The 16,044-nt window shown below is 34.6% G+C and overlaps 1 protein-coding gene across 1 annotated transcript in view; it reads right to left on the bottom strand.

The window, feature by feature from the left end:
* LOC106090629 (putative metabolite transport protein HI_1104) overlaps window positions 1-15,072 on the bottom strand; it is a 31,359-nt gene extending 16,287 nt beyond the window's left edge. The window contains exon 1 of the mRNA XM_013256896.2: window positions 14,667-15,072. The gene's annotated coding sequence lies outside the window, so the exon portion shown is untranslated. The remainder of the gene's footprint in view (window positions 1-14,666) is intronic.
* Between the last annotated feature and the right edge of the window lie 972 nt (window positions 15,073-16,044).

Here is a 16,044-nt window from a genome sequence, read left to right as displayed (position 1 = left end):
ATATACTTTTTTACACTTTTTTTCTAAAGCAAGCTAAAAGTAACAGCTGATAACTGACAGAAGAAAGAATGCAATTACAGAGTCACAAGCTGTGGAAAAATTTGTCAACGCCGACTATATGAAAAATCCGCAATTACTTTTTGGGCAACCCAATATATACGGGAGCTAAATCTAAATATTGTATAAATCAATTCAGTCCAAAATAAGCATACTTAAAGAATAAAGAATGGCGACGGTATAGTCTGAACAAAATTTCTTTAAAATAGAAATAAAATTGTGAATTCTGTTCTCATATCGGACAAAACTATATATGGAAGCTATATTTAATTCTGAACCCATTTGTTCGAAGTCAAGAACAATTGAAGAAGATAATGACAGTGCAGAAGAAGATAATGACAATTGAAGAAGATAATGACAGTTTTTTTTTAAATCAAATCAAAACTGTGGGTTTTGTTATCACATAGTCGAAAATCAGACAAAAAATTATATATACAGCTCCGATTTTCACGGGTTATAGCGAGGGGATCAACACCATTTTGTATATTTTTAATTCTGTGCGTGACACGAACTCATGCTAAAAATTTCGGGCCGAAATATCAATGACTATTTTTGTCACCTCGTCCCATACAATTGGCACCACTGTGCATCAGTGCCTTCATTTTTATACAGTCGATTATTCCTTTGTTGAAATAAAACTTTATAATTATTTCTCAAAGGATATTTATATATTCGAAAGGAATTATTTATTATTCTAGACCCATTTAAAAAAAGAGAAATCGTTTAATTAACATTCTCACAATGATGTTATTCTTTTCGTTTCGTGTCCAACAATTAATGAAAACAGCATATCTAAATAAGTGTTAATTTCGATTAAATTATACAATGAAATAAAAACTTTTTATCTTCAATCGCATAGAACAATTGAAACGTCTACGTACATTCATCCACATTGCATTTCAATGTTAAAAGAATATCTTGTTCGCATCTTTTCCAGCGTTAGCGCATAGCATTAGACAACTTAGTTTGAATCAAAGAACGAACATGCAATGCACATTGATGAAGCTCATCATAGGCAAAAACCTATCACCATAACTCACTCCCCCGCTGTCGTGTGCGTTTTTAAACATTTTTTTTTTTAAATTTTTTCAAATACAAGTATTATGCTATTTTTATTTTACCCTGACATGATGTTGGACAGTTGAATGGTGGCAATTGCCAACAACATAGTAACGATGTTGTTGTCAAACTGATGTTTTTAATTTGCTATAATTTGACAACAAGTTGTTATAAAACGATTCGATTAAAAAACAAACAAAACACATAAATTTGCATAATTGAAATGTATCATACTATAATAGGTAAATTAAGTATTGATTTTTAAAATCGAAATTGATTTGACAACATGATCTAATGCTAAGCAATATCGATTAAATCACTTTCTGTTGGGATATTTAATCTTTATGCCACCTGGCAGTCGAAACAACATATTTACAAAAACATTTGGAAATACTATAGGTTGACCCCATACATTGATAAATAGCTATAGCTTACTGCACTCAATTCTATATATCCGACCCATTGACATACAGATTAAGTGTGAGGCAGCCACTGCGGCTATGAGACTTAAGGCGATGGGAGAATGGATTGAAGATGGGAGCAGCTCTTACCATCGCGGTATAATCGAGGCGACGATAGGAAACCTGGAAGGAAGGGAAGAGGTTTCCAATCATATATGTGAGATGAACCTTGAAGTTGAGTGCGAGGCAGTGCTACTATCGCCACAGTCTTGGATTGACGGAACCCTAGTATTGCCATCTGGAAGACCATGTTACACGGATGGATCAAAGCTGGAGGACAGATTGGGTCTGGGTGCTTACATTGAGAACCCAGGGACTGAAATCTGTTTTAGACTGCCTGACCATAATGCGGTCCTGCAGGCGGAGATCCGGGATGCGTGAAATGGTGTGGTGCTAATGCGACGTTTACCGACAGTAAAATTGCCATAAGGGCAATAACAACCAGGACGGTAAGGCCACGAACAGTCTTGCAGTGTAAGAAGAAGATTAACGCCTTCTCTGAGGATGGCAAAATCCGCATCGTTTAAGTGTCGGGCCATAACGGAGTAAAGGGAAACGAAATCGCAGACTATTTGGCGAGGAAGGCCAGAGGACTGCTGGCAATAAACTTGGCTAACCCGAAGCCTTTCGGGTCGACGCAGTTCGAGTTAAGGGAGTGGGCGACGAATGCCCATGCAACATTGTGGAACAGCGAAACGGTCGGTAGGACGGCGAAAATCCTATGGGGGGATACAGATCATAAGAAGACGAGGCTATTACTGAAAAAACCAAGAAGGAGATCAGTATAACTATTGGTATCATAACGGGACACATAGGACTACGAGCTCTCTTATGTAAAATCGGTGCGGCAATGCATAGCATGTGTAGGGCATGCGGGGAAGATGATGAGACGTTGGAACATTTCTTTTGTCATCGCCCGGCTTTCGCGTCTAACAGATACCGGCACTTAGGTGGAGACACAATACCAGACATGAACCAGCCTAGGGAAGTGGTATTGAAAACAATAAAGGATTTTGTAAGTAGCACAGAATTTCTAACTTAAAATTTTCTTTTTAGAGGTTACTTTATTGTTCTTGCATTTATACTGAGTGCCAATGATACTCGATATGACAAGACGAGTATTTGGCGTCGCGGCGATCACGGAACAAGCTGGCTCATCTATTGAGCTTGACGGGGACGGCCACCTCCACATACACACATGAGGCTACAACAACAACAACAACCTTGAGGCACAAAGGAACAACTTTTACTGTTGGAGCTCCTCGAAGTTCTAATTTGTGTCAAAACTTGTAGAAGTACGCAAAAGAGAGTTATCCGTGATGGGCATCTGCAAATTTTTGCCCATGAACATTCCACTAAGGAACAGGGGCAAACTTCTCACATATCAATGAGTGCAGTCCGATTCAAGTTTTTTATGTTCAATGATAAGGGGCCTCCTTTTTATAGCGGAGTAGGAAAGCGTGCTGCAGTGCTACACTTCTTTGGAGAGGAGCTTTACATGGCATAGTACCTCACAAATGTTGCCAGCATTAGGAGGGGGAACCCACCGCTGAAAATTTTTTTCTGACGATCTCGCCAGGATTCGAACCCAGGCGTTCAGCGCCATAGGCGGACATGCTAACCTCTGCGCTACGGTGGGCATCTAAGGATCTTAAATGTTAATATATGTATAATTTTATGATTCCAATTGTTATTTGCTTTCCACTTTTGCTAAAAAATTGTCGCTCCAAAGAAAATTATCATGTGACTGATTTTGACATTTGCTTTGCATTGCTGACAACTGTTACGATATACATGAAACCATTTTTGTATGGGAAAGCTTACGTTTTTGTGCAGCTTTTCATTCGTTAAATTCTTCGTTTAAAATGAGATACACAAATCCAAATCATTTTTTTTTTCTTCTGCAGGCCGAGAGAACGCTTGCGTTCGACGTCGAAAAAATGGAATATAAAAAAATGGATTTTTGAAATTAAAAAAATCGATTTTTTCAATATCGAAAAAAGTCGAAAAGCTGCTGCCTCGTTATTATTCTTTAGTAAAGGTTATGATAATTGAAAATCTCTAAGAAACGATTTCTCCCTGTCTACCCTTTTACTTGAACTTAGCGAAATTTTAACTGTTATTTACACTACACAATGTCCAAACTATCATTACAAAATTAAATATTGCAATATAGCACATTTTTGGAATTCTTCCCTTGATATGTTGTAATTAGTAACAATTTTGAAATTCTTCCCTTGAAATGTTGTAATTAGCAACAATTTTTTTTCGCCACCTGTTGCCAAGTTGACAAATTCTGTTTCTACCACTTGCCTTACTACACACTTACGAATAAATTTAAATTAATTATTATTAAAATTAAAAAGAAAAGATTAATACATCTAAGAACCTTTTGGAACATCTGTTGTCTTAATCAACTCTTTATGGGCTATTGAAACTATGGCGGAGGAGAAAGAAACTAAAACCGGATTTTAGTTCTTTAGACTTCATAGTCAACTACACCATTACAGCATTTTTATTCAAATTCCAATATCATTAAACAATAACACTCTATGTACGCAAATTACTGACGATATACGAATGCATATGACCACCATTTGTAGCTATTAGTAAGTCATAATTTAAATGAAATTATTCCTGTGGTAAATGGCCAAGCTCAAGCTACTTGTGATGTGCTGCTGCTGCTGCTGAACCACCATTTCAATTTGAATGATAAGAAATTAAGTGATTTTTCGTTTAAATTTATGTAAAGTTGTTTTCAGCATTATTCCAGTCAGAAACTGAAGTTTTGTGTACAAAAATAACAAAAAAAAAATTTTTAAATAATAAAATCAATTCTCGCATTAATCAAAAGAATGCTAAAGTGTTATGGCCAGCGTGTAGTTAACCTTCGTTGCGGTTATCACGTTGAAACCGAAACACGCTTGTACAACCATACCCACGGACTTGGGGCGGCAAGCAACAACTTTATTCAGCAATTCTTGTTGCTAATTCTTGTTGCCGGTGCAATGATATAACGCTTATTGTAGTTATTGTACATAGATTTTTTTTTACATTATACTGATTTAATGTAACTAGTTATCGCTTTCCGCCACCAGTAGAGGACTTTGGCCATGTTCATTTGTATGTAAAAGCATGTTTGTTCTGGTTTAACTCGCAAGCTCTGAGAGTTAAACTTTGTACATACTGACCCATTAGAGTTCGATGATGAGCTCATGTTTAATACTGCTATAGAAAACCTTATTCACCCAGGCTGAATTGAAGTTTTCCTAAAGAAAACCCTATTCAGCCAGGCTGAATTGAAGTTTTTCTATAGAAAACCCTATTCAGCCAGGCTGACTTGAAGTTTTCCTATAGAAAACCCTATTCAGCCAGGCTGAATTGAAGTTTTCCTATAGAAAACCCTATTCAGCCAGGCTGAATTGAAGTTTTCCTATAGAAAACCCTATTCAGCCAGGCTGAATTGAAGTTTTCCTATAGAAAACCCTATTCAGCCAGGCTGAATTGAAGTTTTCCTATAGAAAACCCTATTCAGCCAGGCTGAATTGAAGTTTTCCTATAGAAAACCCTATTCAGCCAGGCAGAATTGAAGTTTTCCTATAGAAAACCCTATTCAGCCAGGCTGAATTAAAGTTTTCCTATAGAAAACCCTATTCAGCCAGGCTGAATTGAAGTTTTCCTATAGAAAACCCTATTCAGCCAGGCTGAATTAAAGTTTTCCTATAGAAAACCCTATTCAGCCAGGCTGAATTAAAGTTTTCCTATAGAAAACCCTATTCAGCCAGGCTGAATTAAAGTTTTCCTATAGAAAACCCTATTCAGCCTGGCTGAATTAAAGTTTTCCTATAGAAAACCCTATTCAGTCAGGCTGAATTAAAGTTTTCCCTAGAAAACCCTATTCAGTCAGGCTGAATTAAAGTTTTCCCTAGAAAACCCTATTCATCCAGGCTGAATTAAAGTTTTCCTATAGAAAACCCTATTCAGCCAGGCTGAATTAAAGTTTTCCTATAGAAAACCCTATTCAGCCAGGCTGAATTAAAGTTTTCCTATAGAAAACCCTATTCAGCCAGGCTGAATTAAAGTTTTCCTATAGAAAACCCTATTCAGCCAGGCTGAATTAAAGTTTTCCTATAGAAAACCCTATTCAGCCAGGCTGAATTAAAGTTTTCCTATAGAAAACCCTATTCAGCCAGGCTGAATTAAAGTTTTCCTATAGAAAACCCTATTCAGCCAGGCTGAATTAAAGTTTTCCTATAGAAAACCCTATTCAGCCAGGCTGAATTAAAGTTTTCCTATAGAAAACCCTATTCAGCCAGGCTGAATTAAAGTTTTCCTATAGAAAACCCTATTCAGCCAGGCTGAATTAAAGTTTTCCTATAGAAAACCCTATTCAGCCAGGCTGAATTAAAGTTTTCCTATAGAAAACCCTATTCAGCCAGGCTGAATTAAAGTTTTCCTATAGAAACGCCTATTCAGCCTGGCGGAATATACTTACTCTTCACACATTCTATGTTCTCTTCGTTCCCCAATCTGCTGTGGTTTAAAACTATAATTCGTTTGAAGCTGATAGGCGGACCACCAGCATTTGCGGTTTCGTTATGGTATCTAAAGTTGCATGGCAAGACAATGAATAACAAAGCAAAAAAAAACACAAATAAAAAACTAATAACATTTTTCTAGTAGATTAAAAGTGCCAAAAAGGATTTTAACTAATGCTATAAAATTATAAGCGAAACTTATATTTAGGCTATAAATCAAGTTTAGACTTAATATGATCTTCAATTTAAAGCATGGCTCTAGCTAGGTCTTAATTTCAATTTCAAATAATGATTTTTATTAGCTGCATAACACATACATACGAATTTTTACTCGTATAATTCCCTAGAATGTTGTACAGGTGGTTCTGTTTTCATTCGCATAACTTGTAATAATTTGCAAGCTTTGTACTCTACTATGTAATAATTAGTGTCATATTTACTTAATTGTTTGTTGCATTTATTTTTTCATGTTTCTTTGCAGTTTTGGTGTCATGATCAAATGCATTTGGAAAATGGGGAGATTTTTATGGAATTATTGGTACAAACATGTAACGGCAAATCATAGAGGGTTTTGTTTTAATCACGCGATGTAATCATTTATGAGTCTTAAGTCTGGTATGTGCGCAGTTAATGTCATTCCCATTAAAAATCCACATTAAGATAACTTTGGATCAATATGAAATGCGTTGTAGACTTTAAGAACATGAATTAGAAAGTTTCTATTTAGGGAAATGCTATTCAATGAAAATTTTGCAACTGTTTTGTGCGAAACAAAATACTTTTGAAGAAAATTAAATAGCCTTGGCAGAGAAAACCAAAAGCCTAACTGCCCAATGGTTCTGGGAGGTCAGATAGAGAGAGGAGATTGCTCTAAACGAGGCGGTGCAGAGGATGGAGAAGTCATTTAATGGTAATTGCATATTTTAATAATATGACTACCGACACATTTTCCCGATCCTTAGACCCGTTTCAAGTGGAACAGGCTCTTAAAGACTCGATAAGCCACATGCTAACTCAAATATGTAGATAAGCATGGATCTAAGGACACACCGCTCTGTGTAAACAGTCAGGAACTACCCTATACATTCCAGAGATACTGGAATCTGTGGGTATGCCTCTAGCGATATGTAAGCTAAGTTTTCAGGACCAGGCCCGAAGGGCAACGAATGATAGATGCTCACAAAGAGGGGGCTGTGGCCTCATCTAGACTTCAAGAGGTCTACTGCTTTGCTGTCATTGGCTAGAACAGACGTCTCAGTCATTGTGTCCGTCATGACAGGTCACTGTCTAATCGGAAAACATGCTGACAGACTAAAAGTTGCCAGCAACGACTTTTGCAGAAGCTGTAAGGACATCGAGGAAGAAGAGACTATAGAACACCTTCTGTGTGTGTGTGTCCCGCACTAGCAGTTAGAAGGAGTTCCACTTTAGGTTCTCATTTCTTTGAGAACCTGTCGGATTTAGCGGATGTGAACATTCGCAAGTTACTGGGCTTTTGGCTCAACGGTAGGAACTAGATCTGGTTGGCTCAACGGTAGGAACTAGAAGGCATCTTCCTTTTTCTGTTCCTGTGGAATCACAATGGACGAAAACGTCGAAGTGAGTCTGATGGCAGACTGCCACTTAAACCTAACCTAACTCATAAAGGTATATGCAATGCCATGTAAAACTTCTCTTCAAAGAGATGTCGCACTGCGGCACGCCGTTCGGACTCAGCTATAAAAAGAAGTCCCCTATCATTGAGCTTAAACTTGAATCGAACTGCACTCATTGATATGTGAGAAGTTTGCCCCTGTTCCTTGATGGAATGTTCATGGGCAAATTTTGCATTTTGCATATAACCATTATAGGAGAGTGAATAGCTTTCTTTTGTCTAGAAGATACTTCCAATACTGACGGATATTGTCGATTCATGGATTTTTTTGTATGTATATACTTTATACGGTATTACATCAATATTTCGTTTGCGACAAACTGATTGGCAAAGTTTGTAAACTTCTCATATGTATATTCGCCCACTTGAATTCCTCTCAAGTATGCATACCATTTAATACAATATTTTATAAATTTTACTTCGTGATCAATGGAGACAGAATGCATAACAAATATAATGCTTAATTGTTGTTTGCCTTTAACTAAAAAAAATCTATTGAATAACTATGTGCATTTAAGTTGAATATAACAAAGTGTTCTTTCTAATTTCGGCTTGATGGGTTTTGAAAAAAAAAAACGGCCAATATGGTCGCTCATCAATGGCAATATTATTTTCCCCTATAATTAAATCATAGGTAATGTTACCACGTAACAATAACAATGGAAATTATTGTTAACATTTTAAAATCTAAAAAAAACAACATCTCTAATGGAACTTTGATGATTATAAATGCTATTACTTTGCATTATTATCTCTAGGAGAATTTTCTGTATGGCTTATATACAAACGTAATGCTGATGAAGACATTTAGCTCAGACAAATGTTAGTTTTTTTCTGGGTCTCCAATTTACCAAGATAAATAATGGAGATAATTTTGTACCATATTTGGTAATGAAAAATGTTGGTTAAGTGTTTTCTGGTGTCAATTTGTTATACAAATACACTGAGCGAGTTTGAATTTTCTTCTTCAATGTGGTTAAATATTTTTGAAGGAGGAGAAACTGGTTTTGCCTTTTGATAATATGAATTGGGAATTTCAAAGATGTCATATTAAAAAAATTAATATAAACAATTTAATTTAAAACCAGTAAGGAATTTCAAAAGTAGGGCGACTTTGTAATACCTTACACCTCCCTATAGGTACAAAGATGTTTTCAGATCGGTTATTAAACAATCCGTATCAAATTTCGAGCAAATATGTTTAAACTGTAATAAATACGGTTGACAAATGACAACATTGTTATAGCAAATTATCCAAAATTTGACAAACAAATATATGGGAGCTATATCTAATTCTGCACCGATTTCGACCAAACTTCTTAGATCTGATGGTAGGCATTGAGCTTTCCTCAATGTGTGTGCACAATTTTAGCAATGTTGGTGAATAATGCGCTTGAAGTGACCGTAGAAGTGAAAATCGGGCTATGTACATATACGGCAGCTATTATATCTAAATCTGGACCGATTTCTATGAAATTCACCAGTAATGTCGAGAGTCATAAGGAAATCCTTTCTGCCATATTTGGAATCGATTAACAAATGAGCGCTTTATTGCAATATATCTCAAAATCGGACGAACATATATACGGGAGCCATACCTAAGTCTCAATCGATTTCGAGCAAACTTTTTCAATACTGTGGCAGTCGTCGATGAAAGCGTTGTATAAAGTTTTGGGAAGTTTGGTCATTAAATGCGCTTCCTATGGCTCTAGAGTTAAAGTTAAAATCGGGCTATATATAAACATGAGAGCTATATGTTAATCTAAACTGAATTCTATGAAATTCACCAGTAATGTCGAGAGTCAAGAGAAAATCCTTTCTGCCAAATTTCGAGAGAATCGGCTAACGGACGAACATATATATGGGAGCTATATCTTAATCTGAACCGATTTCGAGCAAACTTCTCAGATATTGTGGTAGTCGTCGAGGAAAGCGTTGTGCAAAATTTTGGCAAGATTAGTCAATAAATGCACTTGCTGCGACTCTAGAAGTTAAAATCGGGCGATATATTTAAATGAGAGCTGTATCTAAATCTGGACCGATTTATATGAAGTTACCAGTAATATCGAAAATCGTAAGAAAATCCTTCCTGTCAAATTTCGAGAGAATCGGTTAACAAATGAGCGCTTTATAGCAATATTCCTCAAAATCGGAAGAACATATATATGGGAGTTATACCTAAATCTCAACCGATTTCGAGCAAACTTCTTAGATATTGTGGTAGTCGTCGAGTAAATTTTGGCAAGATTGCCAAAATAAATGCGCTTGGTGTGAATCTAGAAGTTAAAATCTGGCGGTATATATACATGAGAGCTGTATGAAAATCTGAACCGATTTCCATGAAATTCACCAGTAATGTCGAGAGTCAGATTTCCAAATTTCAACAAAATCAGTTAATTCAAATCGGACGAACATATATATGGGAGCTATATCCAAATCTGAACCGATTTTTTCCAATTTCAATATGCTTCGTCTCAAAGCTGAAAAACATGCCTGTACTAAATCGGATGAAAACTGCGAGCAAAGTACACAAATTAACATGGGCAGACGGACGGACATGGCTAAATCGAATCACAAAGTGATTCTGAATCGATCGGTGTACTTAGAAATGAGTCTATCTCTCTTCCTTCTGGGTGTTACAAACAAATGCACTAAGTTATTATACCCTCTTCCTCAGTAGTGGTGTAGGGTATAACAAGCAAAAATATCTTAAGTTTCTTAGGAAGCCTACCACCATGGATACTATAATAGTCCTACATAGAGATGTACAATATACCAACATACAAATTCCACCTATGACCTCAAGAAGTTCTGTTGAGAATTCGGGCATTTATTTTAATATTTTAGTGGATTCTGCTAATAAAGACTCCACCATTTGCCTAAGAAGGTCAATCGTAAGAGCGATCTTTATGTCTGGTTTGAGCAAATATGATCATGATGATATGGTACAAAAGTCAAAAGGGGTAGTATCGTTAGGTTTAGTTATAATGGTAGTAATACGGACTAACTTAGACAAATCAATGATCAATGATGACAATGATATTACAGTAGCGACATACCGAACCGGTTGATGGGAATCGAACCCAGTACCACCAGGATTTAAAATTAGCGTTTTAGGAGTTAAATAAGTTCTTTAGGAAAATCGGACTATGTGGCAGCTACATGTGCTCATACATATACCAATATGATGAAATGTTTTTAATACTTTTGTTAACTACTGATTGTAAAACTTGTTGCTGCTATTTTAACAAAAACAACTCAAGTTTGTGTCACCCAGAGGAACTGCATTGCATAGGAACTAAACGATGAAATTAACCCACGTTATGTCTTATTAAGAAGTACATATATACATATGTACATACATATGTAGAAGTACAATTCTATATAATAAGTATGCAGCAGCGTGGGGAGAATATATTAGAAAGGGGAAATAGTTTTTGCAAATATTTAAAACGTATATCTTCTATTGGGGTTTATTTGACTTGATGTAATAGGTGGGTATCTTCAAATAATTACATGACATATGTTCCACTATTGTATAAGATTTATACATATTCATTAGTATTTTAAATACAAAACTAAACCAAAGAAAAATTAAAAAAAAATGAAAAAAGTCGTGAAAAGATATTGTAAATAATCTTTGAATCTTTGAAAAAAAAAAAATACTTAAAATGTGCAATTTATTGTGCTCTTTCTGTTGCCAAAAGTTACAAAAGGGCATACTGAACGACAAGTGTTGTGATAACAATGACAATCTGAACATTTCTTTGGATCAATCCACAAGCAAAGTTGATTAAGTCATGGTCATTTATATGGACACCTAGTTCAAGTCTATTTTTAGCTATGTCGGGCAGTATCCATGGAAGTTACAAATGTTAAATGAATAAATAAAGAGGCTACACTCAACCAAATTTGTAATTCAAAACAGCAAAAATGTTTGATAACAGCAGTCTTTGTCTGCTGAAAATGGGAAAGCAGACATTTCTGCTGTATTACAAAACATTTCTTACTGCTATTCAACTAAAAAAATCTGCAGCTTTGAAACACAAGTCTGCTGAAAAAAATTTGTATGCTACTTTTTATGGTTGCCTGTTACTTGCTTTGATTACTTCCCAGCAAAAACTTGGTATGTACATGTCATTATTTTTGGCATGTAAAATAATGGATAACTCATTATCCTTAGATTTACTAGCTGCTAAAATATGACGAGTTATCAACAGGAGCACCATCTGTGTAATCGGTAGTACAAATGTCATTACATACAACATTCGATGAAGCTCAAGAATAAGCACGAATTATTTGTAGTAATAGAAATAAGTAAGAGCGTGCTGAGTTCGGCCAGGCCGAATTTTATGGATCGCATTTGTCGAGTTCTATGCGCAGTAACTCTTTTTAGGCAAACAAAGAATATTGAATAAGAATATGCTATTGTGTAATATTTCATTCAATATTGCATTCGGATAAGAATTTCGCCTTGTAGGGGCTTAAGAAGCAAAATCGGGAGATCGGTTTTTATGGGATCTGTATCAAGCTATTGACCGATTCAGACCCTATTAGACTCGTATGTTGAAGGTCATGAGAGAAGCCGTTGTACAAAATTTCTTCGAAATTGTATGAGAATTGCGCCCTCTAGAGGCTTAAGAAGTCAAGATCCCAGATCGGTTTTTATAGCAGTTTTATCAGGTTATGTACCGATTGGCGCCATACTTAGCACAGTTATTGGAAGTCATAACAAAACACCTCAAAATTTGAGCCAAATCAATGAAACTGATTGGCTCAAGAAGTCAAGATACAAGATCGGTTTATATGACAGCTAAACCAGATTATAAACCGATTTGAATCATACTTAACACAGTTGTAGGAAGTGATACTAAAACACCACGTGCAAAATTTAAATCAAATTGGACAAGAATTGCGCCCTCTAGAGGCTCAATAAGTCAAGACCCAATCATAATCATACTTAGCACAGTTGTTGAAAGTGATATCAAAACACCACGTGCAAAATTTAATTCAAATTGGACGAGAATTGCGTCCATTTTTAGATTTTTTTTAGAAATTTTGTTGGAAGACATTATTTTAATTTGTGGAATTTTGTTGTAAAGAAGCTACTTGATGCATCCATTGGTATACATTTCGAAATGTGGATGAGCTAGCTCGCATTTTTTGTTATTGCTCGACTAATGTGCACATGACAGACATGGCCTTTTGTATTTAAATTTAAAAAAAAGGTTATACATTCAGTGGTGATTATAAACATCCGCAGAGATACACATTTACATATGTGTTCTATTTTTTCTTCTAACATCCCCTTCATAATTAAGCAGAAGTCATTTTCAGCAAACAACAGAGTTTTCAGCAGTAAGCCTATTACTATTTTTAGCAAACATTTTTCTATGAGTGTAAGCTTGAAAGTGTTGGCTTTATTTGTTTGTTCCCTACAGACTAAAAAGTGGCTGAACAGATTTTTGTGAAATTTTAACAGTTGGTATAGTGAAGATTGGTACTTAATTTTGTGATACTCAAGGGGGGAACTTCTCCCTTACCTCAAAATTGAAAATTTTCAGATTCCGGAGATTGGTGGATCATTTTAGGCGAAAATTTGTACTGCCACAAAATTGGTATAAAACGTTCGGTCAAATAACTTGGAGGGCCACCCTCCCCTAAATCCCACCCAAACGGACATGCTTACCGATTGGGACAATATGGGTACCAAATGAAAGGTATTTAGGAGTAGAGTACGAACTTGATATACCAATTTTAATTTACCGATTAGACAATATGGGTATGAAATGAAAGGTATTTAAAGTACAACACTCATAAAATAAATTTGGTCCAAGGGTTTCTTGGGGGTATGTGCATTGACACAAAATAGACATGAAATGTGTTAGGGGGAATACTACGGAATAATATGGGACAAAACAAAGTTTCAATTAACTTTTTTAATTTTAATTTTTAAAGAAAAATTTTTGATAACATTTTCTCAAAAGCCGAAATTTTATGTAAAATTTCTCTAAAAGCAATGGAATTTATGCTGAAGACATTTTATAGAATATTCTCTGCTGAAAAAATTGCAAGCAAACAAAAAATTTCGGTAAAAAAAAAATTATTTTATGAAAATTTTCTTTTTTATGTCAAAATTTTTAAGAAATTTTCTCCACAAAAAAAATTCAAGAAAATATTCTCTAAAGATAAAATTTCAAGGAAATCCTTATTAAAAATAAAATTTCAATAAAAATTTTCTTAAAAAAAAAATTAAAACGAAATTTTTCAAAAAAAAAATGTAGACAAAATTTTCAAGAATTTAACAAAAAATTTCCAAAAAAAAATTTCTCTTAATTTTTATTTTAAACCAAATTTAAAGGAAAATATCCTCAGAGACAAAATTTTCTCTAAAGAAAAGATTTTAGTGACATTTTCATCAGAACAAAAAAATATCAAGGTTTTTTTGTTTTTTTTTTTTTCCTTACGACAAAATTTAATGGTAATTTTCCCAAAGGAAAAAATTTTAATGAAAAATTTCTCTCAAGCCAAAGTTTTAAAGAAATTTAATCTAAAGAAAAAAATTTTAAGAAATTTTTTGTAAAGACGAAAGTAAAATTTTCTATTAGAACAAATTCAAGGAAATTTAAATTTATTTTGAGAGTGTAGGAACCGAGTTGTAATTTGAAAATGTATGCAGTCAAATGGTTTGTTTTAGAAAGGGAGAGGCAAGTAAAGAAACACTTTTCCTGTTTGCATAAAAAGTCTAACGAACTTCTAAGAAATAACAAATAATTTCATATTTTGTTCAAATAATTTTTGAACACACTTATCAAACAATAATTATCTTTCTAAGAAAATAATTTTTAACAATTATTTGTTTTTAGTGTTTTATTTTATTTTTTTTTTCTCACTTACCTTCTTAAATAACTTGATAAATTAAACTCCAATAGTAAAATTACTTGCAAAAAGTTACACTTAAATTATTTTCAAGAATAACACTAATTCTTTTTGCAATTTAAATTTATATGCTCGTTATATATGTTTTTTTACAACAATATACAAAATTTTCTGTTTTTCTGTATTTTTTTACAATTTGCACGATTTTCGTTTCTTTATCTGTTAATGTTAATGAAAAAACGAAGCACTAGTAAAAAACACTTTTTTATTAAATATTTCTTAATTAATTCACTATTTATTCCATAAATTACACGGTATATTATTTTCAATAAGTTTTCGTTTTGTAACGTTTTTTGTTTGTTCTTAAAGTTAAAAGCTTGATAAGGAAGCCAAGCTTCTCGTTGGCTCCTAAGGTACAAACTGATCGTTTTACTGAAATCGGCAATCGTTTTTAAAGAATATAGCAAACAGAACGGTAAGCTCAACGGCTAAAATACAATTTGTAAGAACAATAACAACAACTACAAAAACTCTTAAAGCAGAAGGGGATGTTGTCTGAGAGTTGTTGTACTCAATACCGATACGTTGTGACAACAAGCCAAACATCAAACCATGCAATGTTGGGTTTCATACAAGTTCGTAGTGATAAGGGTAGCCAGATCCGACCTGTATTTAGTGGGATTGTAAATTATCCCATTATAGAACAGCGGCAAATGTATCACATAACATTCAGTGTTGTCCGGTTTAAGTTAAAGCTCGATGATAGAAGACCTCCGAAGTCCGAACAGCGTGCCGCAGTGAAACACCTTTTTAGGGGGAAGTTTTAAAACAGGTGAAAGGCTGAAAGTGTGGGCTTTAAGTACAAAAAAATCATTTCATTTGTAACACATCGAAATATCCATTTTCGACCCTTTAAAGTATAACATATATATTCCTTATCATTCTAAAATTTTAATACGATCTTGCCGTGTCCATCCGCCTTCCAGTTAAAATCAAACCACAGTATTCAAGAATTAACAAGTTATAGTCCGATTCGGACCATAAATGAATGCTAAACATTGTAGAAGTCATTGTGTAATATTTCAGTTATTTCGCATAAGAATTGCGCCTTCTAGGGGCTTAGGAAGCAAAATCGGGAGATAGGTTTATATGGGAGCTGTATCAAGCTATTGATCGATTCCGACCATATTAGACACGTATGTTGAAAGTCATGAGAACATTTCTGGCAAATTGGATGAGAATTGCGCCCTCTAGAGGCTCAAGAAGTCAAGATCCAAGATGGGTTTATATGGCAGCTATATCAGGTTATGTACCGATTTGCGCCATACTTAGCACAATTATTGGAAGTCATAACAAAACACCTCATGCTAAATTTCAACCAAATCGGATGAGAATT

This window comes from Stomoxys calcitrans, chromosome 4, assembly GCF_963082655.1.
Source record: "Stomoxys calcitrans chromosome 4, idStoCalc2.1, whole genome shotgun sequence".
Classification (NCBI taxonomy): Eukaryota; Metazoa; Arthropoda; class Insecta; order Diptera; family Muscidae; genus Stomoxys; species Stomoxys calcitrans.
Note: the sequence above shows the minus strand (reverse complement) of the source record. Positions and strands in the feature narration are given on the sequence as shown.